Below are 26,898 nucleotides of genomic sequence, written 5' to 3' on the forward strand. Positions count from 1 at the left end.
AGCTGCGATCTTCACATGTAAGATGAAGTAAACAAAAGCTGACAATGCCCAGCACCATTCAGCAGTAAGCATTCAAATGGATTTTTCCTCACCGCGTTTGCAGGCCCGGCACAGTCTCAGTTCCCCACAGCACAGAGAGGAAGCAAGGTCTTTGCATGCCCTGTTCACTTGGCCAAACTTTGCCCTAGATGTGCAATTCAACCCGTATAAAGCAAGCGTAATTCAAGAGCCCTGACTCTTTCACCATTTCATGATGGCTTATTACTCGTACACGGCATTGTCAGGTTCCAGCAACTCTGTGTGCAGCAGGCAGAAATGCAGTGTTTATCTCTGACAGGCAAACATTCTTAGGTTCATCGGCATGAGTATCCACGCTGAACTGGCTATCGGGGAAGTAGATCCCTGCATGGGAAAGTCAAGGTATGTTTAGAGGGACTCGATGATTCAACCCCATTGGCTGGCTCATTCCTTTTGTTTCCTCTGCCTTTTTATTTGCTTACACAGAAAACAGAGCATTCATTTATTTCTTTTCCCTCTCTCATCTCTATTAACCGCTAGGGCCATCTGCCCATCTGAAACTGTCTTTGGCTGCATGGTTGTGAATCCAGGTGACAGTGAAAATGAAGAAGTGGTGATTGTCCCTGCATGTTTTCTCTGAAGGGTTAACAAAAAAAAAAAAAAAAAAAAAAAAAAAAAGCTTTTGTGTCTGTTTCGAGTTCTCCAGTTGAAATACTGTACTCATTGAACTGCAAGAAATAAAACCTGCAAGTAGGCACTGTGCTAATGTAATAGAAATGTGTTAGACAGGGGCACTATTTCTTAAATATGCTTGAATTAAGCAAGTTCTTTTAAAAAGTGGGTGGGACTTTTGATGTTTTACATAGTTATATTTTCAATTTCTTGTGCTCAGTTTAAAACTCAAGATTCTTTGTTTCTGTGTGTGTCATTAGGGCAGGTGTTGGATGACAAGTAAATGCATTGAAAAATGAAAAAAAAGATTTGTGCCCTAACCTCCATGAATTCGGTGACTTAATATATCCATACAGATCTGACTTTTAATCAAAGACGCTCACGGGGGGGTAAGGGATAAAGAAGGAATTTGTCTACAGGATCCTTTTATCCTAAGATGCCTTACAACATCCAATTGTGTTACCGTTTTTTTTTTTTTTTTTACAAACCCATTGCTAGGCTAAGAAGTATTGATTCCATCTAGTTAAACATGTCAAGTGAGAGGAAGTGATCAATGGATTACTTCTTCAAAACATTTATCCCCCCCAGTGGAATCATCTGATTTTTATAACCTTAAAGAGCCAGGTACAGGAGTTGGGAGAAGAATTTAAAATTTGAAATGTCTTCTTTTTTCAACTCTGTTCATGAAAACTCTAGTTAATGCATGTGATTTCCTGGGTCTCCCTCTCTACTTCCCTCCATTATCACCACCTTTTGTTGCTGCTGGGGATGTGGGTGCCCTGAAGGAGCATGAGATGGCCTTCCTCAGATATCTGGGTTTTAAATTCAGTTCGTATCTCTTAAGTGAAGTGGGTAGGGCCAAAAATGACTCACTGCCCAGTGGTGTCTGGAAACATTATCAGCAAAGGCATTCACCTAAGGAGAAAATAAACACAGAATTCTCATATGGGACCATCTTTCCAACCATCTCCTGGACTTTGGTAGTCTTTTCTGAGCCAGATATCTCTCTAAAGTCACTTGCTGTCAGACCTTTTTGTCTCATATTTAGGAATGGCTGAAGTTCTTTATAAATCCCAGATGAAACAGAAGGAAAACTACTTTGAAATGATCATTTCCATGATCTCTAAAATGCAACAAACAGTATTTCTTAAGATTAACGGATGTGAGCCTATGACAGGTTCAATGTGGGACCAACTCAAGGGAAATTAATGACCGAATTATTAAAAGGCATTCATTACATCGCAGTTTCACCTGAAGAGGGGGTATCCCCCAGTAGTGCTTCTGCAGCAGAATTGCTTAGAAACTGCAGAACATCCACAAGGCAAGCACCCCAGGCCATTGTGTCTGACTGTCTTTCAAATAGAGGAATGGCTAGTTGCCATTTGCTGAGGGCATCTCCTGCACTGAGAACTGTGTGCATATATGGATGGTATCGCCGAGACTCACAAGTATGCAAGATAGAAACTAGGTGCATTTTTTTTCAGATTAGGAACCTGAGAATGGAAGATAAACTGAGAAGGGGAGCAGGGGAGGATAGGGAGAGATTGGGCAATGGGTAAGAACTTACAGTTAAATAGGAATAAATCCTGGTGCTCTATTGCACAGCAGGGTGCCTGTGGTTGACAACGTTGCATTGTCTATTTCAAAATAGATAGAAGAGAGGCTTTTGAATGTTCTCACCACAAGGATATGATAAATGTTTGAGGTAATGGATATGCTAAATACTCTGGTTTGATTATTACATACGGTATGCCAGTTTCAAAGCATCACATTGTACCCCATAAATATGTACAACTATCATGTGTCAATTAAAAATAAAATTAAAAAAATTTTATTGATAAAAGAATAAAAAATAGCATGCTTTTGGCCACTCTATTTGATAGGCATCATTTGAAAAACATAAGACTATAAGGCCGGGCATGGTGGCACATGCACCTGTACTCCCAGCTATTTAGGAGGCCGAGACAAGAGGACTGCTTGAGCCCAGGAGTTCGAGATCAGCTTGAGCAACATAGTGAGACCCTCATCTTTAAAAAATATACATAGTATAGATGATGTAAAAGGGCCACCTTTCCAAATGAGTCAATTTCTTCCTTAATTTAATACATTCCTAGGTAGTAAGTTTTTAGAGAGCTAAATTAATTCCTTGCTATGTCTTAGGATACCATTTATAAGTGTTCTTATGGGGGTTAGCTTCATTTTATGTACTAAACACTTATTTGAAAGGATCGTTGCCTTTTTCCATGTGCTAATTTGTATAGAGAGTTTACGTATTGTGGGAATTTAATTTATTCCTGCATTTTATCCAGGAAAATAGAGCCAGATGCTTTTGGACACTTGTTATTTGCTTTAAATAAGATATCAGGTTAAGATAAGAGAAATATATTGATTGGATATTGCGTCTTCCTCTGGAGAACATAAAACCTTTCACATCCTACATCTCATCATACCTTACAACTTTAGAACAGACTCTAATAAAAGGAAAATGTTTTAACTGTCCCTTTACTTATAGAGGGCAGGGATGGGAAAGTGCACTCAATTATACTAACAGAGCTCTCAATTAATCTAAATTCAAAGCGAAGGCTCCTGTTGTGGATCAGGGACCCCGAATAAACATGCTTTCTAGGAGACTTCACCGCCAGGTTCCAAGAGAGGTCACAGTACTCCTGCACTCCTGATGGCAGACCCTTGGATTCCATTGCAGGCAGTGACACACCAAGAGTAAGAGGAGCTGGCTGCAGCCCTGTCCACGTGTGTCTGCTGGCTCGCCCTTCTGTCTGGCATCTCCACGCCCCTCCTCTTCCGGACTCCCTTGCATGACCTTCCAAACAGAATGAGCTGTTCTTCCAAATATGACCCTAACTCATTCAACAGCTGGAGGCAAGAGCAAACTAGAGCTCATGCAAAGGGTATTAGCATTGAGTCTTTTTTTTCCCCCTCTTTCTCTCAGACTAAAAGGTATTTGGAAAATTCATCTAAAAACCTTTTTTTAAAAAATTTCATTCATAAAAATAGCCAAGGGGTTTCTCAGAGAGTTTCCTTTTAGCAAGTCTTTTGGAAGGAATAAATGTCTACTTTATTATTTTTCCTTCCTGTCCCTGACCTCGGAGAGGATTAGAGGGTCTGGGCAAGGAGAGGAGCCTCACACCCAGCCACCCACACTTTTCCTTCTGACGAGCCCCACCGCCATGCCATGCTCTGTACAAGTTCTCTGGAAGAACATAAGAGCCACCTTATGTGTGAGGGAATGAGACCATGCTTTGAAGAGCCAGACTTTCTCCTTTTACTTGCTCTTGAAATTGTTTTCACTCTGATCTGCAAGTCAAAGAAGTGATCTATTATACATTTAGGGACCTCAAAATCTGTTTGACTCTGTGCAAATAAGGTACAGTCCCTGCCTTCTTCCTATAGTTTTCTTATCACTAGGGGACTTGAAAAGGATTTCGTTCAACAACTGAGTCAGCATGAGCTCACACAAAACAAATCGTTTCACACCAATGTCGTTTTCTTTCTTTCTTCCCCCCCCCCCGCCCCCACTTTTTTATTTAAATAATTCGGTCAGGGAAATCCCACATGCTTAGTATCATTTTGTCAGCAAGGTACATGACAACTCTGGTCACAATAGAAAGTCGTTTAGTGAATTAATGTCAACTCTGGAAAAAGTGGCTAATGTGTCTTGGGGAGTTTGGTCCTTGCCTGTACACCTGCCTGAAGATCACAAGAGTAAGAAGGACAGGTAACACACACTGAATGACAGGATCAGAGGTTAGGAATGTCTCAGAAGCCTGCCATATGAGCCAAACCCAATACAAAACAATTTAGCAATATTAAGTAGTTATCACATTTTGTACTTCAATAAAAAATTTAATATCATGACTTTGCGGTAGGAAAGGCCAAGTTTAATGTTGGTTAAAAATAGTTTGGAGATTATATTTGTCTGTCTTCAATATGATGTTTCTTTCAAAATATCCCAAATAATCTGAATTAAGAGTAGAAATAATATCTACCATTTATTGAGTACCTACTATCTGCTAAAATAACAAATTTATAATGAAGGTGTAACTATTCCCATTTTACAGATGAAAAAAATGGAGGAGGTTAAGTAACCAGCACTAAGTCAAAATGGCTAGCAAAGATCAAAACCAACATGTTAGCCAGTGTTAGGCAGCTCAAGTCCTTTCCTCTGTGCCTGAAATGAAAGAAATTTTCCAGGAATTTTGCATTGGTTATTCATATCAAGTATAAAAAATGTTATTCATCTCAATGAACCAAAATTAAGTCAAGACACTTAAGGACTGTCTAGAGGAAAATGACCAGGATAGGAAAGAGTCTGGAAGCCATGCAAGAAAAGACACAAAGAGATGGTAAATATTTAACATGACAAATAGAAGATTTGTGTGGGATATAGGAGATACCTTCAAATAATGAAGACCTGTGGTCAACTGGGGCAAATATTTTAACCCCAAATAAGTTCTTCAACAATAACAGTTTCATTACAAATAAGGGAAGAGAAAGTGCCCAAAATGAGCATTCTCAGTCACTAGATGCAGAATCAGAAAGCCACCTGCCAGGGTTGTTATTGAGTGAAATTCTGACTTTGAAAACATTTGGCCTATACGAGGGATTCTTAATCTGATATCCATGGAAGAACTTTAGGTAAAGTCTTTGAATCCCTGGAAATTATATGAAAAATTGTATATGTGTTTTTTTTTCTTGGGAAATGGTGGGTATATTTCTTCAAATCCTCAAAGCAATTCTACAATATTGGTGAGGCAGTGAAAGGAAATCACTTCCAATTCTACAATTCTGTTTTGTAAAAGTAGTCTTACCCTTCACAGAGGTGCACCCAAGAGAACTGTGTGATTGATTTAATATTAGGGGTGAATGAACATAAACAATTGAAGAAAACTTCAAGGTTTTGAGCCTTGTAACTAAGATGTTGATACAATTTAAAAAAATCTTTAATAAAAAAGAAGCAAATTTAGTGGAAGATAATTAAGTAGAAATAAATAGGCAAACTGAAGCCTGTCTAAGATTCCAGTACTGAGTGTACTGAGTATGTAATTCAAATATTCTTTTACATCATGGCAGGAAAATGCTGAAATCTAGGGATATATGCTGACTAGTAACTGAGTCTTCTATAAATAATTTTTTTAAAGCCACTTGAACTTGAGAACCATAAAATGTTATAACACTAACTGTTCTAGAGACTACTTACTTCAGTCTCCTAATGTTACAACTGAAGAAATCATGTCTCAGAAAAACTAAGAGACATATTCTGTATTCTGGGGCCTGGTTCCCGATTCACGTCTCTGTCTGCAAATTTAAGGAAAAAAAAAATTCTAAAACATTCAAATCTGGAATAAACCTATGTATTTTTCAGGAAGAAAATATGTATATAAAAAACTAGTCTTAACTACATATAATACACAAAGGTCCACTTTGTTATGGTATAAGGCAAGACCGTAAGGAGGTCTTATGCCTCCTTATGAGGCATAAGATTGCCCCTTAGGAGTTTTAAAGTATGAATTCCACACGTCAGCATGCTCTGGGATGTTTTCACAGTATTTTTAACATTGGTCCTCATAGTCTTAATTTACCTCTGGAAATTTCCATGGATGATTAAACTATGAAGAACAAAGAAGCACATGGCTGTGTTATTTAGAGTTAGTGAATTAGGTCTGCAAGTCTGTTGGTTTCCTTTTAGATGTTGTCTTGTCCGTTTCTAAGATCAGAGGGAGACCAGCTCCAGGAGTGCTCATGAATGCATCAGTGGTCTTCCACACCATCTGATAAAAAGATTCATTCTGTGTCTCAAAATGATATTCCAGATCCAGTTCTGAGTCAGCAGGTCTTTGGTATATGGATATACATATATATATATATAAATTTTTCCACTGCTTTATTTTTTTAAATCCATCTGACAAGGTCAAGGTGGGGTTGAGACAAGAAAAATTTGGAACTAGTCCCATTTGAGACTTATTTCCTTAAAAAAGGAACTGTTTTTTAATAATCTGAAAGTTTACATAAATTTGACATGCAAGTTATATACGTGTGTGTGTACGTGTGCATGCTTGTGTGTATGTTCATTTTTTTAAAGAGACTCAAACTAAATAAAATTTTGATTGGGGGTGTTGCTGAAAGGACTATAGTGTCAGCTGTTATAACTTCAGCTTTAAACACTAAACCAAAACATGGGCTACATGTTCCAAATCATACTGAAGCTTTATAATATATGGCCTTAGAGTAGAAGTATAATGATCTCTTGGGAGAGGCAAGATCCAATTAAAATTCAGTTTGCTGTCTTTTGGAAAGACATAAGCAGTTATATATCCTTTGAGAGGGTCTTAAGAAATACACACCTGAGCTTTAAATGGCCACTCATTTGACTGTGAAGTTGAATTTCAATTCATCTGGGAGTCAGAGCACAAGAAAGAATTCAAATAACAACACTCTGATATTTCCTGGTGTGTTACCAGGGAGAAAAGAGCTCCTGGAAAATGAACGCCTTACACATTTGCAGATATTACCAACCACTTATAAAAACAAGGCTATTGTTATGCATAAAAGTCATTCCTTTTAGGGGAAGCCTAAGAGTGAATTGAAATGTGGCTGACATTTCTACCACAAGACAAAATTTTTTTTTAATATCATGTTTAAGTTCTCTTAGTTAAAAAAGAGAAAAGGGAAAAAAAGAAGAAGAAAGAAAAATATCTATAATCCAGTATTCAGAAGCAATTCCAGACACTTCACCCATGAATTAACTCACTGGACGACATTACATTTCTAAACACAAAAGCTATTAGCAGCCGTTTCTAATTCTCTTTTAGTTCAATAAGGGAATTATTGACCGTATTTTGCAATCCCACATGTTTTTAAAAGACAGAAAACATGGTACATTGAACAGAAAACATACGAATGCTTTCTATTTAATTTGTTAGTTCATGACTAAGATGAAACACTCCAACATATACAATAACCTCCCCACCCCCACTTCACTCTGAGGTTCTTTTGGTTACTTCTTTTTTACAACAAAGGTTTGATGTATTCTTTAAAATATAAAAAGAAAAAGCCACTATATTGCATCAGAGCTACTCTATCTCACTGCCTCACTTTAAATTCTGATTGACTGTAATGAGACCACAGACAGATTGATGAAATAAATTTAGATACTAAATAGCATTGTACTTGGGGTGATTTAGTTATATAGCTCATTTATTTCTTCAACAAATTTGTTGAACAGCAGTATTAGTTAAGGCAATGCAAGCTGATGTCATAAATAAACCCCCAAATCACAATGGCCTAAAACCTTAAAGGTGCAATTTTTATTCATGGAAGCAGTGCAATGTAAGTAACTACAGGATTCAGGCAGCCAGAATTCTTTCATCCTGTGTTTCCATCATCTTCTAGAGCTTCAAAGTCTTCTGCATTTATCCAAGATAAGAGAAAAGAAATTTGAGAAGGTGTACCTGTTTTTAGCCATCTTCTGCTCACTTGCTCTTGGAATTAACAAATCACACAACCATACCTAAGTGCAAAGTGGTTGAGAAATGTATTTCCTGATGGGACAACCACCTTCCAGTGATAACTTCACACTCTGAAAGGGGTCAGCTACAACACCTGTAATAATACTGTGCTGGACATTGTGGAATTTTCTAAAAGAAACAAAACTGGGACCTTGTCTTCCACGAGCGTGTACTTTAGCAATATTTTGCAAGGAATTTATTCCCTTACCAATAATAATAGTTAATATATATATAAAGTTTGTTATGTATCAGGCTCATTATTGGACCAAAGGGTGTATGTGTGGTATTTCAGGACTCAAACCCTGGTATCTGCGCTGTCCAAATTCATGCTCTTGCCTCCTGCCCTCCGTAGACTTCTAATCACTTAAGGCAAGAGACTCAAGTCTGGTTCTCTTAGAAGTTCCTACCACAGGGCAGAGCCCACACCAGACAGTGAAGGAATGCGGATTATACTAAACAAAACCCTAGGATTGATTGTATAGGTAACTGTTGGCAATAAATTAGAGCTCAATTCCAACTCATAAAAAGCTGTACTCCAAAATACAATTCAACATAAATGAAAGCTTTTTAAAGATATGAGTTGCCTATACTATAAATATTGATTTTTTTTAATCTGAGTCCATTGAGATGCAAATGCTAATTTGAGTAGATGAGCATATGAGCATTAATGGAAAAACTCACCTAAAAAGGTACAAAAGAGAGCAAGATGCCCAAGATAGATTAACACAACACTTTAACCAGAATGTTCTATCATTTTCTTTTTGCACATACACCTTCTAACTTGCAAATCTGTCTTGCTTCACATGATCTCTTCCCATCTAATTTGATGGGGTTTTCTCTGAAAGAAATGAAGGGAGGATTCCTCCAGTTCTTGTTTTCTATGGTAATTATCCTAAGTTTTAGGGGAAGAATTTTAAAAGGGGAATTCTAGGCACTTCTCAACTTGGAGCAGAATAGAGATGTATTCCAGTAAGGAATATAGTTCATGGGCATTAGTGACTTGAATATGAGGTAGAATTGGGGGTAAATAACCTATGAAATGTATAGATGATATTCTATCAGACAAGAGATATTACCTATAGTTTTGCAAAAGAAATAAACTTTTAGCTAGGCCTTTTAGAAACATGTAAAATTAACTGAGTTTACCAAGTATAGAAAAAATAGGAAATTGTCATTTAGAAGGGCATGATCTATTCAGCTAGCCAACCAAGAAATATGTCGAGTGCTCCGATGCAAGGTAGGGTATGAAGAGCAATGGGGAGAAGGGGGCAGTGAAAAGTGCAAGACAACACCTATTCCCATATAGGTCAGCAGCTAAGAGCAACAACAAAAGAGAACAATGGGCATGTACAGTGCATCCACCTGTACCAGGTAACACGCTAGGTGAATTATTCAAATTATCTCATTTGGCACTAATGCATGTAAAGTACATAGCAAGGTGCCTGTCACAGAAAGAATGTACAATAAGTGATAGCTGTGATTTAAATGCCAGTTTTATGTGGAGGTTATTATCTGTTTTCAAATCAAAGAAAGTGAGGCATGGTGAGGCTATGTGATGCTATAAACTGACTGTTTTTATCCCCACAAAATTTATATGTTGGAACCTAATCACGAAAGTAATCGTGAGGCCCCGTAAAGGTAGGGTCTTTGGGGGTTGATTAGGTCATGAAAACTCCACCTTCATGAATGCTGTTATAATAATAATAATTAGTACCCTTATAAGAGAGGACTGGGGGAGCTCATTTGTCCCTTCTACTATGTGAGGATGTAGCAACAAAGTACCACCTTTGAAGCTGAGAGTGAGCTCTCATCAGACATTGAATCTGTCAGTACATTGATCTTGGACTTCCCAGCCTCCAGGACCGTAAGCAATAAATTTCTGTTGTTTATAAATTATCCCATCTAAGGTATTTTCTTACAGTAGACTAAGATAGATGATATATCCAAAGCCCCTTAGCTGAAGAAACCAGACATACACGCATGGAAAGTTCAATAACAATGAGATTCTTTGTGAAAGTTGCTCTCCTGGCAGTTCTATTTTACTAGTAGAATATTCATCTTAGTTCATGGGTTGTTATTCCTCAATCTGGCTGCTGAGTGCCCTTTGGGTGTTTATGATTTTAACTGCCTGCCCCTGGTTCTAGTTGCCTGGGTTAGGCAATGAGGGTATTTTGTGCAAATTGTGTCCTGAGTGCCTATGCTGCAGCTCCCCATGAGTCTTCCATTCTAATTCTAATCAACTTCCAGCTATCTATCTTAAGCAGAGTACCTTTTAGGACAGGGTGATAGGGGGAGCCTATAGGTCACATGCAAGGCCTCCCATCTGTGGAGGTTTAGTTGGAGAGAGCTGACAATGAGTTGATTCCTGTGCAGCAGTAGTCATGAACCTGGGGCAGGAATCAGAGCACTATGCTATATCCCAGGGCCCAGAGAGTGTGGCCCTGAGAGACAGATCGGTGAAATCTCTAAAGGGCAATGCGCCAGATTGATGAGATTATCTTGGGGGTACTTGCTAGTCTCTTTGGCTTCGGAGGGGCATGGAGGGAGGGGAACAGATAGGCTCAGATCCTGTCTGCCCTTGAGGCTGGTCAAACATATTGCAGGTTTGTAGAGAAGTGTCTTCTCCTTGTACTTTTACAGATGATTTGCTAACCGGACCTGAAACTGTCCTATCTCCCTCCATTCCAGTGACTCAAGTGTCCTCAGAGCTAATCCAGGTAACTAGAGCCAGGGGCAGGCAGTTAAAATCATAAACACCCAAAGGGGACCCAGCAGCCAGATTGAGGAATAACAACAACCCATGCCCCAAGATGAACATTCTACTAGTAAAATAGAACTTCCAGAAGAAACAGATGACAACTTTAACAAAGAATCAAAAGTATACTTACAAAAATTGAAAAATAGCATTAAAATAACTTTCCAGCATTCAAAAACATGGCTTTTCAATTAAAAACATCAATTCAGTTAAGGAAAGGATGGCCTAGGATGAGACAGACTCACTTGCAATATAAGACATTATAGGGTAAATACCAAATGAGTCATTTTGATTCTCAGGTGGAATTGACCATTAGACTCACCTGTTAAAAACACAGACTTTTCAACTTACCCAGCCCTAATAAATCAGGAACTCTGGAAGCCGAGCCAATGAAACTGCATTTTGGTTGGAAGTGGCCACTGGTTTTGGGCACTGGTTATGGGGGCTGTGGAAACTGGCAGTACATGTTGAATGAGTTATCAGGGTGAGAGATCACCGGGTCTGCAGGGATGGTTCTAAGGACCACGGGAGAGAGATGAGGACTGAAATGAGCATGAGAGGTGGGTAGAGTTTATTGATAGTGACCTAAAAATATGAAACAAGGATTGATGAATGTTTTGTCTGCATGATCCCAAGTTTTCACCAGATGTAGACACAAATACTTGTCACAACCGTAGATCAAATAGCAAGTCTAAAATTTTTAAAAGTTTAGCTTTAAATAATATAAAACACATCAGATAAATAAGAAGTTGAAGTATCGCGATTTTGCAAATGTTTAAGAAGCTTGTGTTCATCCGGTTCACAGTTCCTTCACTCTATGTGTGCATGTGTGATAACTGAAATACACAAGTTAAATCTTTAGTCTTACTTTTTTAACCACTGACAATGATGATGGTCCATTTCTCTCCCAATGTTCCATTTCAAGACAGATGGATCAGTTTGTCAAGGTCTGAGTAAACAGTAGGAATAAATGGAGTGCTCCAAAGGCAAATCTGTAGTGGCGTGTTCAGTTTGATAAAATCACTCTTGCATATTTTTTTCCTACATTTCCTGAACCATTCCACTAAGGGAGACAACCTAGTACTTCTTGCTTTTTACTCTTCAAATGGCTGCTTCTGAGTCACAGATGTGAAATAACAGGAATCAAAGGATTCATGGATCAAGAAAAATGACTCCTGATCATTTCCAGTAGGTTATTTCCTTGGAGCTGTTCTGCTCTGCCCCCAGGAGGTGTAATGGATTTGAACTAAATGTAATAAAAAATTTTCACCTGCATCCTTATTTCCTGAAAGTAGCTCAGTCCCATGAAGCTGAACTTTCTGCAGCTGTGAGACCCACGGCATGGCTGCTTCCTTAGGGGAAATAAACTCAATGTTACTCAGAGTCAGAACCACAGAACAGCAGTCTCATGAAATGCTCTATGCCAAACAAAAAGCACTCTGCACTCAGATTTGGGATGAGATTCACAAGCTATCAGCTCTCAGAGGGCGATAGAGCACATCCAAGCTTCTGGAGCCCCTGCAGCAGAGAAATCATTTTATTCATAACTCTCTTTAACTTAGTCACTTGTATTCATTTTTGAGTGCTGCCTTAACAAAGTAACAACTGGGTAGTTTAGACAACAGAAATGTATTGTCTCACAGTTCCAGAGGCTAGAAGTTCAAAGTCAAAGTGTTGGCAGCCCTGTCCTAAGCTTCCCTCCTTGGCTTGTAGATGGCTGATTTCATGTTCACAGGGCATTCTCCCCATATAGGTGTCTATCTCCAAATTCCACCTGTTTACAAAGACACCAGTCATAGTGGATTAGAGTCCATCTAATGACTTCATTTTAACTTGATTACCTCTGTAAAGACCCTATCTCCAAATAAGGTCACATTCTGAGGTACTGAGGTTTAGAACTTATATCTGAATTTGAGGAGGGAGATGTAATTCAACTGATTATACCACTGAATCCTTTTTTTTCCATGTCATCTATTAACAGCCTGAAGAACACATTTAGAGAGATGTTACTGTGGCTTCACAGATACCATGCTCTTCCTCAATGGTTCCCAAATGCCATTTGCAGAATATATGCAGAATCACTGGGAGTGCTTTTTAGAATTCTAAATCTGCCAGGCATGGTGGCTAACACCTGTAATCCCAGTACTTTGGGAGACCAAGGCAGGCAGATCGCTTGAGCCCAGGAGTTCAAGACCAGCCTGGGCAACATGGTGAAACCCCATCCCTACCAAAAATACAAAAAGTTAGCTGGGTGTTGTGGTATGCACCTGTAGTCCCAGCTACTTGAGAAGGTTAGGCTGCAATGAGCCATGAGCCCATGATCCTCCACTGCACTCCAGCCTGGGCAACAAGAGTGAAACTTGTCAAAAAAAAAAAAAAAAAAAAAAAAGAGAATTATAGATTCTTGGGTCTCACCTCCACAAATTAAAATCCACTGGATCTAAGGAGGAACTCAGGAATCTGCAATTTACAAAGTTGCCCAGAACATTCTGATGCATCACCAGATTGGAGTTCCACAGCCAGTTAGTGCTCCCTTATTATTTTTTAGACTTGATTTGGGCCATAAATCTTATAATAGCTACCTAAGAAGTACACTTCTTCTTTAAACAATATGAACATAGAATTGTTTTCTCATCTCTGTTTTTATTACATCTTCTATCTTCCTCCACTGCAGTACAAACCACTTGATGTGCATAGATTCTGCCTTACTCATCTTTTTATTCTCAGTGTGTACCAGAGAATCCACACATAAATAACATTCAATAAGTGTTTATTGAAGAAATAAATACCTCCAGCAACACAGGCAAACTGTACAATTGTTTCATCATTTAAAGAAGTTCCTGGCCGGGCGCAGTGGCTCATGCCTGTATCCCAGCACTTTAGGAGGCCAAGACAGGTGGATCTCTTAAGCTCAGGAGTTCGAGACCAGCCTGGCCAATATGGTGAAACCTCATCTCTATTAAAAATACAAAAAAAAAAGGTAGCTGGGCATGGTGGTGTGCACCTGTGGTCCCAGCTACTCAGGTGACTGAGGCAGGAGAATTACTGAACCTGGGAGGCAGAGGTTGCAGTGAGCTGAGATCACATCACTGCCCTCCAGCCTGGGCAACAGAGTGAGACTCCATCTAAAAAAAAAAAAAAAGAAAAAGAAAGAAAAAAGAAGAAAAATGTTATTGACATTGACATATCTTTATACTTGAGAGAATTCAGCTACTCTTAAGATTTTAACCCATGCAGCCATGCCCGCTGTCCTGACTCATTTTTACTCCTGCCATGACAGCTTACCTGTGGTTTCAGGATACATCTTTCTCTTTCCAGCCTCAAGGATCTTTTACACATGCTATTTTGGAACTCTTCTGCCTACCCTCTTTCTCCACCCCATCCCCAATTGCCACTACTATTTCCAAATGAATATTTGTTCTGCCCTTCAAATTAGAAGTGGTGCCCCTGTTAAACATTTTCATAATGCTTCATTTTTTTTTCCCATGGAGACACTGATCATGCTTGTAATAAATAGTTCAATGGTTGCTCTCTCTGACAAACTCTAATCTACATGTAGGCAGGCTTCATGTCTGTTGTGTTCATTTTTGAAGCCACAGAAACTTGAACAGAGTAGGAACTCAAATATTAATTGAGTCGTTATGTGCTTTACCATGATTACATGTTTTTTCCCACCATTAAACTGGGAGCTTCTCTACAGCAGGGACTAGATTTAATTTATTTTTCTATTTTTGGCACCTGGCACAGTGCCTGGAAGGCAGAACAAGCACAATAAATTTTCTTAAAATTTGTAAGGTTTTTGTTTATTTGAGTGGTTGTTTAGTTTTTGCCTTGATGAAAGCCTGGGATAGAAATTTAGAACAAGGTTGGATGTTGGTGATCATATAAAAATAGATTTGTTCTTTCTTGTCATTAGAGCCCAAACTTAAAAAATATGTCAAATAAAAAAATAAACCAGAATAACAGGGAATATTTAATGGAATCAAGGCACCTCAAACAGCTGACATACTTCTAAAAAGCAGAAAGTAATAGTAAGGGAGATAATAGCATACGAGTTAGTTTTCCAATTGCCAAAAGATCACTTCAAATACAGCTCTTGGCAGTCATCTTCTTATGGAGAAACTGCAACACTTATGGAATGGCAATTCCACCAATCCCCTTTTTCTAACAGCAGAAAAACCTGAAGGAGACAAGCCCAGCTATAGTCCAGCTGGGACCTGTGGCAATAACCTGACCTAAAGTTACGTAAGTGATCAGGACCGTATGTGGTCCATACCCCTCTGCCTGAGGACGCTACGCAGCTGTTTAACTCTCTCAAACATTTTGTTCTTTTACTGACAACCCACTGCAGTCAAGTTGTCTATTCCCATAATATGGAATATTGGGTCTATAGTAATTTCCTATTCCTATTTCAAGGCAATCATGTAAGATAAGGGGAATGGGCACCTATTTCTCTGGGGAAGGTATAAATGTGTCTTTTATCTCTTTCCAGTATCCCCACTGTGTAGAGCTGGTCCACAATGGAGAGGAGGAAAAGTTTTGCGTTGGACCAAATCACTGCCTTAGAAGGAAAGAGATTGCAATCCCATTCATTTTTAAGATCTGCAATGGGTTGGGATGATACCCATTTAAAAAAGAAAAAAAAGAGGTTACCTCTTTGGCCTCTTTGGCAAAGGATATGAACTAGTAATAAAGCCTCAGCATCAAGGCTTGGGAGTCTGGCTCAAAGTGGCTAAGACTAGAAGCATCTTCTAACATAAATATGGCAGCATTAGGAAAATAGCTTGGCCTTTAGAGAGACCCAGATTATCTTCACCTTAAAAACTACCAAGACCCTGGTCCAGCAAGACCACCATCACAGCAGTAAATACATAGCCACCAACTTCACAGAAGGTTTTCCACTGAGACATTGTGAAAACCACAATCCATTACCGGTGGATGAGTCCCAGCTCTCTTACTACCTGGGGTTTCCAAGCAAGACTTACCTGTCCTTTGTTCCGGATTGGTTCCTGGGATCCTGGACCAAAACAAAGAGAAGAGGAAAGCCTCAAGGGAAATAAAAGTGAAGGCTTCAGTGATAGTTTAAATATATATTTTTAAATGTTAGCTTTTTTTTAAATACTTCACGGTGATGGATGGAGTATTTCAACCACAGTGGCAAAGAATGAATTACCGGCAGTGTCAGAGTTTCTTGTTGCTGTGGGAAGACAGCTGCCATGTTGAGAGGTGCCTTGTGGAGAGGCTTATGTGGCGAGGAACTGAGACTGGCTTCTATCCAACAACCAGTGAGGAACTAAGGCCCTAAAGTCCTATAGTCCACAAGGAACTAAATCCTACCAACAACTACATGAGTGAGCCTGGAATCTGATTTTCCCCAGTGGGGACTTAAGGTACCTACAACCTGGCTGTTATGGGCTAAACTGCATCCTGCCCAAATTTATATGTTTGAGTCTTAACTCCCAGCACTTCAGAACATGGTTTTGTTTGGAGACATAGTCATTAAAGAGGTAGTGAAGTTAAAATGAGGTCATTAGGATGAGTCCTAATCCAATAGGACTGGTGTTCTTATATGAAGAGGAAATTTGAACACAGACACATATACAGGAAAGACCATGCGAAGAAGACACAGAGAGGAAACGGCCATCTACAATCCAAGGAGAGAGGCCTCAGAACAAGCCAACCCTGCAGATACCTTGATCTAGGCATCCAGAATTGTATGAAAATACATTTTTGTTATTTAAGCTACCCAGTCTGTGGTGCTTTGTTATGGCAATCCCAGAAAACTAATTAACTAATTGACTGCAGCCTTGCAAGGGACCCTGAACCAGAGGACCCAGTTAAGCCATGTTCAGATTCCTGACTCACGGAACTAGGAGATAACAAATGTTTGTTGCTCTAAGGTGCTAAATGTTGGGAAAATATGTTATATAGCTATGTTGTTTTGCACATGTGCCACATAATGATGTTTTGGTCAACAACAGACCACATATATGATGGTGGGCCCATAAGATTGTAATACTGTGTTTCTATTATGCATTCTCTATTTATAGATACACAAATACTTGCCATTGTGTTACAATTGCCTACTGTCTTCAGTACTGTAACATGCTGTACAGGTTTGTAGCCCAGAAGCAATAGACTATACCATACAGTCTGGGTGTGTAGTAGGCTATACCATTTATGTTTGCGAAGTACACTCTATGATGTTCACATAATTATGAAGTTGCCTAGTGATGCATTTCTCAGAATGCATACCCGACATTAAGTGACACTTGGCTTTATGTCTATCATGCATTTAAGATATTGCAATATAGTTAACTTATGTTTTAATACACCTATTAATTCTGTTTTGATCCCACACCAACCAAGGTGCAAAACTAACTTTTTCGCCCATTTCCATAAAAAACACAATTACAATGGGCCTAATGTGGTTTTTGTCATTTTCCCTGAAGATTTGTGGTGGTATAGGAAGCAGTCACAGCACCCTGTATAAAGCTCTTCCATGGCCTGTCCCCTTTTCGCAGTCACCTCTATTATTTGAAGGAATGGTCCAACCAACCCCAAAGCTCGGGAAATTTGCCCCAAAATAATTTTACCCTGAAGCCATTGAAGCTTAAGTTTCAGGCCCCAGTTTCACATTCCTGTGAGTTCTGCAAGTCACTGGGAGCTATAGAGTCTTCTAGGTAGATTTGGGATACAAGGTGAAAATACCTCAAGAAATCTCAGAAGCCAGGGGCCTGCATCTCCAAGCCTCTGGCAATTTTCTTGTGGTTTCTATCCTCACTCTAGATATTTGCTTTTGAGACTGATTTTGAATTCAGAATTTTGTATTCTCTCAAAAAGAGAATTCTCCAAATTCTATAAGCTTCAGGCTCTACAAAACTTGTCTATTCTGCCTAACTAGATTTATCATAGCACATACCAAAGATGGCCCTGCCTCATGAGGACTTTTCATATCAGACCCTTAGATAATAATATTTCCGCATGTAAGTAATAATATTTCCATATATAGTTATGTATGAATAATTTTCATGCACCTATATCATGTTGACCATAGTCAGTGTCCATGTCCAATTTATTTTTTGTGTCCTTGGTGCTCAGAAAGTTACCAGATATTCAGTCAGAATTTTATTTAAAATATATTGATGAACTAGATTTAAAGTCAGATTAAATTAATTCCTACACATGATTTAATTTAACGGATAAAATAAGGGACTGAGCATTAGCCTGAACTGTGTACTTGCTTTAGCCCTGATGTTCCCCAGAGGGAATAATATGTGAAGAATACTGCACAGGCTGAAAAACAAGAGTTCCCAGCAGACCGATATTCTTTCTTTCTGCACGCTGTGAGACACCTGGGGAAAGTTCTCCACATTTGATTTTTCAGCTACTCCACCCATGACTAGAAGGAAGATTTTATTTTATTATTTTATTGTATTGTATTTTTTAACAGTAAAAGAAAAAATTATTGTTATTTTAATGAAAAAGAACCACCTGGAAAGTCTAGTGACATTTTTGAAGGCAGGGACCACTTTTTCCAGTGATTTGTTTCCCTATGCTAGTGCTCCATTCACCCTTGCACCACGTCAGCAAAGCACATAGTAGGTGTAGCAGGGAGATGTTAAGATGGAAACTTGGTCCTGACCATAGGCCAAGCCAGGGTGTCTAGTCTGGATTTATCCATAAACATCAATATTTATCACTAGATGATATATTGATTTCTAATCTGCCTCCTATACCTATTGATCTATTTTTCACAGCTTATAGTGGGGAGGAGCATGTTCAGTTATTATCCTTAAACCAAAACAATCTCTTCTTGAGAAATAGGATGCTATGCTCTGATGCTTGCAGAGGCCAGGAAATTCTTGCTCTGAGAGTTCCAGAAAAAAAGATTTGTCCAGATTTGAACTAATTTCAGAAAAACAAAACAAAAACAAAAAACCATCCAAGGTTAAGAGGTGACTTCTGACTCACAGAATGAACAAGAAGGCAGGGGAAAAAAATAAGTCCCCCAAGATTCAGGTCAAAGGAAATGAACAGAAGGATGATGGAGTGGCCCAGAGGAGGATCACATGACAGAAAAGTCAAGATAAATTAGTGGCAGGACAGAGGAAAAGAACTAAAGACCTGCAGGATCCTGAAAGAAAGAATGAAAGGAAGCAGATGAAGATTCTAGAGCCCAGCTGAATAGCTAGGCCGCCTGAGGGTAAAGAGGGAGAGAAAGAGGAAGCAGTGAATCAAATCAAAGAAGGATAGAAAAATACAGAGAAACAAGCCAGGGCGCGGTGGCTCTCACCTGTAATCCCAGCACTTTGGGAGGACAAGGAAGGCGGGTCACATGAGGCCAGGAATTTGAGACCACCCTGGCCAACATGGCAAAACCCTGTCTCTACTAGAAAAATATGGAGGAATGTTTGAGAGATTGTGCACTGGCAGGGGTGAGGACATAAATTTATTTGCTATGTGAATGTTTTTTGAGACTCATCTAGTTCCTTTACAATTTTAATTTAGAATTTCTTTAGCTCCAAATCAGGATCATTAGCTGGGAGTTCTTATAAATCAAAAGCAAAACAAAGCTATTGCAAACAAGTGGGAGTTCTCATAACCTTAATCAGAAAGGCTTGAGTTGCAGTTCCAAATCCTGTCTCTAGAGACCGTGAGTTTTTAATGATAGTATTTCCATGAAAGCCCAATTGAATACAATCACCACCCAGACCAAAGTGTAGGGGAAATCATAAAGCTACTTTCAAATCCGAGTCTTCTTTGAAATTTAAAATTATATTCCATGATAATGGTTCTCATAAACCTTAATGCAAGGGAGAAAAAAAAAAACTGCAGCAGAATAAAGAAGATTTAAAAAGAAGCAGGATAGGAAAAAAGACAAGCCAGAGGCTGGCTATATCTTTTCATAAAGCACACCAGGTCTGATAAGCACATGAGAGCTAAGCCCAGAAGTTTTGAGCCTTGGAGACTCACTTCAAACAAACTCCAGGGAAAGACACTCAATTAAGTGTTCAGGACAATTGTATACCCCCAGTTCACTCATGTACTGGAAGTGCTTAAACTCTGCCCTCAGTGGTCAATAAAATGGTATTAAGTCACAGACAACCCATTGCCATTGGTATTGGCTGATGTCTCTGGTAGTTTATGTGATGACAAACATTAGCCTTAACAGCAGAGCCTTCCTTTGTTTGATTTCCGTGTGAAATTCTGTGGCTGGGAGATGTTTATGTTCACATGAAAATAACTGTAAGCAAACCATCTTATGGTAGACATCTCTCCAGAAAAAGCAAATTCCATCTTTTTAAATAGAAAAAAAAAGCAGCAAAATGAAATTAATGCCTTTGGCTCATTGTGTTGTAAAATTATCCTTGAAGTTATTTCACACTGCCCTAAAAAATCATTGAATTCAGATTATAACACAGCTCTTATGAAGCTGTGTTAGGCAGTTGCATCTTTAATGAGGCTGAGTAGGTAAGAGGAACAGATACTCTAGATTGAAAGCCATCGCAAAAAATGTGAAACAACTGTATTAAATTTAATTTAATTTAACCAATGGGTGTATTTATTCCCTGCCTTCTCCCAGAAAGGATTTAGGGAGCTTAGGTAATGTGGAGGTCTGAAGGTGTAGATACTCATGAAAGCCTCAGATTAATATCTAGAACATATAACGTGTCCAGATAGTTTTCAATTATCAATGCATTAATCTAAGCTTGGAAAGGACTTTTAAACTGCAATGAAACCTCAACTAGTTTCAAACCTGCATTTTTTAGTAAGCTATTTTGTCGTTTGGAGACCCACACAAAAAACCTATTGTTCCTTTAAAAAGGAGAGAGAGAAAAAAAGAAAAACAACCTGCTGGTGTTGCTTTGTTCATCTTATCACCTTATCATTCAGCAGCCTATTCAGGATCAAATGTGGGAAAGTCTGTGTGTGAGATTAAGCCCTATACTCAGCACAGGAATTTCTTGGATAAATGTCTTTCTTAAATGGATAGCTATGTAAAAAACAGAAGAGAAACTCTATTATTACAATGCAGTTGGGTTTTTTTGTTCGGTATGTTTCAAATCTAATATTTAAAATTAAGAAAATTCAAAGCAAACCATCTGTGTGGATGTTTTCATACTCCATTTTTGTGACAATAGCCTGCTTAACCGAGATTATTAGTGGATTCTTTCAATAAGAGGAAGAGAGTACCATCATTAAGATGGTATGCCTCCACTAGCCTTTTTTTTTTGAGATTAAAGAGTGACAAAAATATTTATATATATGTTTTCATTATTAAGACGGAGTCTCACTCTATCGCCAAGGCTGGAGTGCAGTGGCACCATCTTGGCTCACTGCAACCTCTGCCTCCCGGGTTCAAGCAATTTTCCCACTTCGGCCTCCTGAGTAGCTGGGATTACAGGCACCTGCCACCACACCTGGCTAATTTTTGTATTTTTAGTAGAGATGGGGTTTCACCACATTGGCCAGGCTGGTCTCAAATTCCTGACCTCAAGTGATCCGCCTGCCTCAGCATCCCACAGTGCTGGGATTATAGGCGTGAGCCACCACAACTAGCCAAAAAATATATATTTTCTTTAAAAAAAAAAAGTTATTTTCTGCCTAATTACTTCAATATTTCATGAACATTATGGGGGAAAGAATATTCACACAGTTCTCTAAATATATCAGTGAGTTGAGGTAACAAATACAGAATTCTATTGAATTCTAATTGCAGCACTGAAGCAGACTTACTCTAAGATCCTGCTACCTGGACTAACCACAGACTATACCCAGATTCCATCTGCGAGATGTAGTGGAGCCAAACATCACACCATTGAGGAATATTTATTATATATCTTTCTGTAGAGGTGAGAGAGTATCTATAGATATAACAAACAATTGGTCAGATACTACTGGAGATTTGGAAGCTTCACTAGGTTTTTCACTAAATTTGTTGATAGCCAACTCTAAAGCTCATTCTACCACTACTAGCCATCTTCCCTTGGACAATTTCATGGACATCGCTTCACTGAAAAGAAAAATGAGTAAGTATAATCTCACTAGTACATGAATAACTATTATAAACACAATACTTTCTACAAGGTTTATCACTAATCTATGTCATTTAAGTTCTAGATTTTACAGTATTTTGGAGTGATGAATAAATAGCATGCTGTTCTTTTATAGCTAGCAAAGAAGACTCAGCTTTGGAGACAAGAAGAAGGAATACAGGAGATGTTTCCTTGAATGAGTCTTCTTCCTAAACTCTGCTAGAAGTATGTCAGAAAGCGAAGGTTACCTCAGTCTCCAAGTCATGAAAACATGAGGTCTTTCTGTTTTCTAGGGAAAGTATTTCATTTCCTGGTGTGGCTTTTTGCACACCCCAGAAGGAGGAAGACAAGCCATCGTGTCACCTTTACATGGTAGTTGAGATGCTTCACATTTGTACATAACATCTTATATGATCAAAAGAGGAACTCAAACTCGACAGGGGAGAATAAGGAAATACATCTAAAACTAACAATTATGTTAATCCCTCAATTCCCTGGGCCCCCAAAATAGTCTCCTCTACTTGCCATTTCAAAACAGCTAATGAGAGGGTAATTGGACATGTAGACACTGAATTTCCACTGCTCATGGTTTCCTTCCCGGGCTCCCAGTCACCCGGAAGGCCCCAGATTACCTCAAATGTCATAACAGGTTCATCACATTACGAATTACCTCCTTCTGCCAATAAACTACAAGTTCTTTGAGGACAGAAACTGTGATTTATGGGCATTTGTATCCCCAGAGATTCAAAGAGTGCCTGATACACAGTGGCGATAGATGATTTTATCATCTTATCATCATCGTCCTCATCATCGTTGTACCTGAATAGAGGTTACTTCCTGTTTCTTTTATTTAACAATAACCTATTATAATATATACTATGCATTTTTAATGCACTTTACAAATATTGTCCTCATTTAATCCCTGTGAGGTGAATACTATTATTGGCTCCATTTTGCAGATAAGACACTGAGTCGTGAAAAGGCTAAGTAGCTCACACAAGATCACACAGCCAGTGACAGAACTAGGATTTGGCTGGACTCTTAAAGACTCTGGTTTGCCATTTAAAGGTACACTGAGCTCCACAACACTGCCTTAGAACTTGCTCAGAGCAATTGTCATATTACTATGGTAGGTTTCCCTGTCTCCCTTAAGACTCAAAGCTTCTGGAGATCAGAAACTGTATTGTTTACTTGCAAAATCATGGGCTTAGGAGCCAGAAAGATCTCGATCTAAGTCCTGCCTCATCTGCTTCTTCTTCATGGGATTAGTAGACTGATTTTCCCCTTGCTTAGCCACGCAGTTTGAATGGAATTCACCCCATTCTTAGCTACAACCATGGATCTTGTTTGCTTTAAACCAATCATCACTGCCCAATTTTCTGGCCTTTGATGGATTTAAAGGTGAACACATGACCGATTTGGACCAATGAGGCTCAGGTGGTATTTTGTGAGGGTCTCTGGAATAGAAAATCATTTCTCTTCTGACAGAACTACAAGGCAAGGTGCAATCACTGATGGTGAAAGATAAAGATCATTATATTAGGAACTGTTGGCTGTCATACTGCTAATGTGAGGTGAGCTAGCCTTAGAAAGAGGATGCTACCTTGAAAGGCAGGGCAGATCTATGGAAATAAACTGAGTTTGTGGTGACATTGATAGCCACTTTAGTTCATCAGCTGAATCCCAATCTACTTGGTTTTTTCAGCTCTGTAAGCCAACAAATACCCTGCTAGTGTTTTAGCCTATGCCAGTTGTTTTTTCTGCTGCTTGTTAATAAGACACATACAGTCTTGGACAAATTATTTAAAAATCTGAATCTTTGGCCACGCATGGAGGCTTACGCCTGTAATCCCAACACTTTGGGAGGCCGAAGCGGTCGGATCACAGGGTCAGGAGTTCGAGACCAGCCTGGCCAATATGGTGAAACCCCGTCTCTACTAAAAATACAAAAATTAGCTGGACATGGTGGTGCATGCCTGTTGTCCCAGCTACTCAGGAGGCTGAGGCAGAAGAATCGCTTGAACCTGGGAGGCAGAGGTTGCAGTGAGCTGAGATCATGCCATTGAACTCCAGCGTGGGAGACAGAATGAGACTCGGTCTCAAAAAAAAAAAAAAAAAATTCTGAATCTTTGAATGTTATCGTATAGCTTTTTAAAAGAATAGATTAAGCTATGGATGTAAGCACCAATGCATTTTTTAAAAAGTATATTGGATGAATGAGTTAAAGTCTAAGTGAATTCAGCAAGTTTGTAACCCTTGAGCTCTTGTGAGCTCAATCTGCCCTCAATCATCTGAGAATGAACCAAACAGACTCAACCGTTTTGTGTCATCCAGATGAATAGAAAGGGCCTGAATATATTCTTTTTTAATATTTTTTGTCATAGGCCCTAGCGTTTTCATCTGCTCAGTTTCTGAGTGTGCTTGTTAGGGCTTTAATGCTAAACTCAATGTAAGCTGGGTTTATGTAATTTAGTGGTTTCTAGACTTAGGCTTCCTAAATGTTCCATTAGACAAGAAGACAAAATATGAAACAAAATAACATCAAACTACCATTAACCATTAGCATTGTCAGAGCCAGTAAAAACTGTTTTGAAATAAAGCAGCTTTTCAGGCCAGTATTTGAGAACTAATGATAGAGTTTTTTTGTAGGCAATGAATGAAGTGTTGTGGAATAAATGTGGATTTGGACTTTCAAGACCAACCTGAACCAGAGTCTTGAATCTGCAACTTTACTAGCTGTGGCTTCTTTTTAATTGATTAACTTTCTTTTTCTGTAAAATGGGAATAATGATTCCTACCTCTTACAAGCGTTGTGGTAGGAGGTATTCCAAATGAGATAAATATGTGAAATCACTCTAAAACTTCCAGAATACATGGAAATAATATATGTCTGTATTGGCAAATTATGAGTATAGTAATGAGGGATTTACATGGACACATTTACATTCTTTAGTTCAGACTCCCTTTGACGACACATAACAAACACACACAAGAATATTTGCCCTGTGTCCAGCACTCTTTTGAGAATTTCTCTCTTCTGGTTCCAACCAACCAACCAGTAGGAATGTGCCCTAGAAACTATGTTTTACAGCTCAGTCCACATCTTTTCACCTTACAAATTACTTATTGTTAGTTTCTTGGGAAGGTAAAATTGAGATATTAAGATTCTATGAAATTGGTTGGTGGTATTGAAGTCTGTGCTGCTGCTGCTGCTGCTGCTGCTGCTCCAGAACTCTAGTGGAGATATTACAAATGGGAGCAGAAAAAGTGAGAAGGTGGTCTATAGAGACAGAGCACAGCACAGAGGTAGAAAGGTTGAGATAAAGAGACAATGCAGTGAGAGAGAGAAGGAGAGAACACAGACATAGAAACAGAGACATAAAGGCACCAGACACAAGAGCAGAGATAATTTAATAAGGCCGTAGTTTCTCTTTGATTTCCAGTTCCTTCTTTTAGTCAGTTCTGATATTTAGCACACTGTACTGCACCAGATATCTTGTCGCCTTCAAATAAAGTATTTTCCCCCTTAAACATGCTAATTTGTGCTTGTATTATTTGCAATCAATAGAATTGAGAAAAACACTCTATGTCATATCTGAACTAGTATATCAGAATGGTTTTCTGCCATTGGTAACAGAGACCCAGCTCAATGGCTTAAACACACAAGGGTTTATCCTGTCACATTAACAAAAAAAAAGTGCAGAGTAGCAGTCCGGGGTTGGAATAGGGTCCACAAAGTCATCTGGGGCCAGGCTTCATCTATCTTTCTCTTACATCACAAGTGACTTCTGTCTACAAGGCCCCTCATGGTCCACAATTGATTGTTTTTACAACAGCTTTCCAAAGAGCAGAAAGAAAAACAAGTAGAAGAGCTTGTACTTTTTTTTCTATTTATGTCACTTCTGCTTACATCTCACTAGCCAGATATAGACATATGGCCCCATCTACCTGCACAGAAATCTCAGAAATGTAATTTTTCAGCTTGGCCATTGCCCAGGGTTCTGTTACTAGGGAAGAAGGAGAGAATGATTATTGGGAAGTGAGTAGTGAGTAGCAAACTGTATCCTTTCAGATATATATATATATATATATGGCCTCCATACTCTATCTGCAAGCCCTCAAAAGAAGGGCACTTACCTTCAGTATAAACAATGGTCCCTAGTTATAAGACAACAACTCAACAATGAGTGTCTGTGTGTATATGTGTATATATATATATGCATGGAAGAAGTTTTATTCATTTACTGTATATAGCTCAAAGCACATAATCCCTCAGCATGCATTCCTTTCAATAGGGTTCAGCTGTGGTTTCTATAAGACCAAAAGACAAGTTATTACCTCCACTAGATGAAATATAAAATGATAGTGAAGGGAATAGGAAAACTACATTTAAAAAATCCCTGTGTTGGGGTTGGGAGGAGGGAGAAAATCTATAGCTGTTACAGTTTCCCAGCAATGATCCAGTTCCGCAGCAATGACCCAGTTCTCCAGCAATGATCCAGTTCTTCAGGTTGGAAACAGCACACACATGAAAGGATTGTGGCAATGGGAAGTTTTCTTGCTGACCCAGCTGGCAGCCCACAGCTCTTGTCCCTGGGACAATTTCCCGTGGCCATTGTCTCCCACAGCCTCTTATACTGGTTGCCCCAGGAGGTTCTTCTTTCTCCATTGTCTTTCACAACCACAACTGACATCACATTGGAGAGTATTTCTTTCCTTGGGGTTACCTGCCTTTAGCAGTCCCCTTCCAGGCGGCATATGTTTAGCGGCCTGGAAACTTAAGGATTTTTATAGTCACAAGCTATTTCAGGACAGGCTTGGGGTTTCATCAGCTGTAAAGTTCTCTCAAAAATTTAGTAGATTTTAATCCATGTGCTGTTAGTAAGTG

At 38.9% G+C, this 26,898-nt stretch overlaps 1 long non-coding RNA gene across 1 annotated transcript; it reads left to right on the forward strand.

Annotated features, from left to right (window-relative positions):
- The first annotated feature begins 96 nt into the window (after positions 1–96).
- LOC101136079 (uncharacterized) lies at positions 97–17,392 on the forward strand. Its single transcript, XR_175991.4, has 2 exons — positions 97–420; positions 15,464–17,392. It is a non-coding gene; the product is annotated as an uncharacterized lncRNA (long non-coding RNA).
- Positions 17,393–26,898: the final 9,506 nt, after the last annotated feature.

Source organism: Gorilla gorilla, chromosome 10 (genome assembly GCF_029281585.2).
Source record: "Gorilla gorilla gorilla isolate KB3781 chromosome 10, NHGRI_mGorGor1-v2.1_pri, whole genome shotgun sequence".
NCBI classification, from domain to species: domain Eukaryota; kingdom Metazoa; phylum Chordata; class Mammalia; order Primates; family Hominidae; genus Gorilla; species Gorilla gorilla.